Below are 3,085 nucleotides of genomic sequence, written 5' to 3' on the forward strand. Positions count from 1 at the left end.
TAACCAAACATACCAACTATGCCAAACTGAATTTTGGGTAAGTGTGTATACACTTTTCAACAAGACATCAAGAATATTTATATTTGATGCAGTGGGGCCGTCATTTAAAAAGTTAAATTATAAAGTGTGTAAAGATGTCGTGAGATCAGATGCTTGTTCTTCATTTAAAGCTTATTCATATTCCACCGATTAAGCATCACACTCCCTCACCGATGCAGCAGAACCCGAGAAATGGTCGTTTGTATTCCACGTCACATGACGTCACAGATTTCTGACAGCTTACTCTGGAGCCACAAAAGGCTGTACACAACTTTATTCACATAGGCGGTAGTGCTCCGAGACTTGTAAACAGACATTGATGTGTAAAATATGTGCAGTTCCCCTTTAAAAAAAATAGTTAATTGTCATTATATGGGTTTAATTTGAGATTATTATTTTGATAGTTGCCATGTTGTCTATGTGCATAATAATAGTGATGATAGAGAAAGATCAGTTCACTGCTGGTTTTTTCCTGTTGGGCTCCTCCTTTGATGTCTGTGGACTCAATGCTGCATGTGCACAGCAGTGCAGAGATACTATCTACTAACTTGACACCACCACCACCTGTGCCGGGTAGTCAGATGGACATTGTGAAAGTATGTGATAGATTGATGTGAGTGTGGGTATCCACATAAAATGACGCTGACAAGACTGGCATGTCCCTGCAAACCTGTTTTAAAGAAGGAGAAAAACATTTGGTTTATCAAAGAAACTGTTGGAGAGCTCCAAGAAGACTTGGGTGCACACTCAGTGATTTATTGCTGCACTGGACTCTAAACCCCTCATGAGCTTCATAATTGCTATCCAAGCAGTACGATTACGTTATGTGTCCCATGTGTTTGTTTGGTTCACAAGCAAAGGTGGGATGATGTCGACAATCTAAATATATCCTGTTTCGTTACATGATATCTTGAAGTGAGGTGACCTCACTACGTGAAAAAAGTAACTCCATTTATAGATTTCTGGGAAAGCATTATATGCTCCTGCTGTCCGTCCATATAAGACCTGGATAAAATACAGAATCCAGAGAAATGTATCTGTCGCTCCATATATATATCTTAAAAAAACATGCATACATTCAGATGTAAACCCAAATATGTAAAGAGGCAGCCTATTTACAGCCAATACACTTATATATAGATCAAAGCGATGAATCATTTTTATGTGCATTACTTTCTTTGTGACTTGGGGGTGACCCAAGTTAGTGATTTGCGTGCAATTCTTCCCATCAATCCCTGTCAAGTGCTCTTGCACACCAGCTGCATACCATTACTGAGATGGCTCACATTGTGACCGCATGAGGTAATGAGAGCAGCTTGTTTAAGTGTACTACACATGTACAAAATATCTAGCCTAGTTGAAGCCACAGGTGGTGCTGAGTGTCGTCTATGTGCACGATGGTGAGGGATGATAAAGACTCAGGTCAGCATCTACTGCGTAACCCACCATGTACCCTCTACCCTTTTGTCTCTCCCAGAAGGACCAACTTGAACCAGGTGTACTAGCCTGTCACAACAACACCTAGATCAAGGATGTTACACAGGGGCAAATGTGACTGTTATTATTTACTGAGATGATAAATTGCATGTTGAATTAGGATTTTGGGATAATTACATATTCTAATGATCAGTTGAATCATCAATTGAAATGTAAAAATGATATTAATGCCAAATAATGTAACTTGAAAATGTGCAGAATTGCTAAACACTGCTGCATATTGTGCAGGAGAGCCTAATGACAGAAAGATATAGGTCCTTCTGTGGCACCTATTCAGTCATGGCATAGCCATTCCTTTGCCAGATTTAGAAAATGTCTTACATGTTACCTAATGCACCTTGTGACACAGTAACAAGGTTATTCACAACCCATACATCGTAGAACTGCAATGCTACTTTACACATTTAAAAAGAACAAGTTAACTGTATGTTTGTCAAAGCACATTTTTCCATATTTATGTTCAGTCAACTCATTCTTACAGACATTTCGGTGTAAAATGTGGGAGGCCGTGGAAATTGTTCAAACAAGTGTGCATCACACAGCTGATAAGAAAATATGTCAAATTTCAAAATGTGGCTCTAGAAATGACTGAATGGACCTTTATTTCAATTATGTGTTGTTTGTAATCAAAATGTTAACAATCAGTTAAAAAGAGTAGGTGCCTGTGTTCGCTCCACAGCTGATGCAAGATGTAATACTCTTCAAGTGTTACAGTGGGACAGAACATTTGAAATGTGTAGGAGAACTCTACAGAAATTCAATCAAAGAGCAGGTGCATTTTCCTAAACATCCTGCACTAGATAGTTGTGGCTATCTCTTTTGAGATCTTCTGCAACTAAAAAATCAACTCTGGATTTCTCTCTTTGCTTCATTCCCCTCACGCTGCATGACCCAGTTGCACCTCCTCACGACCTTTAGATGCTTGCTTGAGGTGAACCATAAAATGAATTGCATTGCTAATAAATTAAGCTTGACAGTCATTGCCATTTCAAAGAGTATATGCCTTCACTGCAGTCCCACTGCATGAAACATATCTAATTAGAGATCAATAAAGAAATGTATTTTACAGTGTTTTGTGTGATACACCAAAGTCCCAATATTCAGCATGAGTAGTGAAAATGGAACAAGTTAAATCACAGTGTGACGAACTGGGCACTTTGCAGAGGTGTTGAAAGATGAGTTAGTAGTGAGTGGTGGTGGAGGTGGTGTCATGCAGATGCCTGTCCCCATCGATGCATTGTAAAAGTGACATCAACATTAATAGTGAAAATGGCTCATTGATGACCAGGGGAGGGCTACGCTGTATATAAAGGAGAGAACCTTTCCTCGCACGAAAGACTGATCAACAAGTGTGACTCTTTGCCGCACTGATACGGAACAATCTCCACAGAACCTGCTGGACTTTTTCTTCAATAAAGGACAGAAATACTGGTAATAGCAGTGGATCAGTAGCTGACTACGTATATATATATATATATATATATATATATATATATATATATATATATATATATATATATATATATATAGTCAAATTGGATCTGATACA

This window comes from Clinocottus analis, unplaced genomic scaffold, assembly GCF_023055335.1.
Source record: "Clinocottus analis isolate CAN_PGR_092001 unplaced genomic scaffold, fCliAna1.0.p SCAF_33, whole genome shotgun sequence".
Lineage (NCBI taxonomy): Eukaryota > Metazoa > Chordata > Actinopteri > Perciformes > Cottidae > Clinocottus > Clinocottus analis.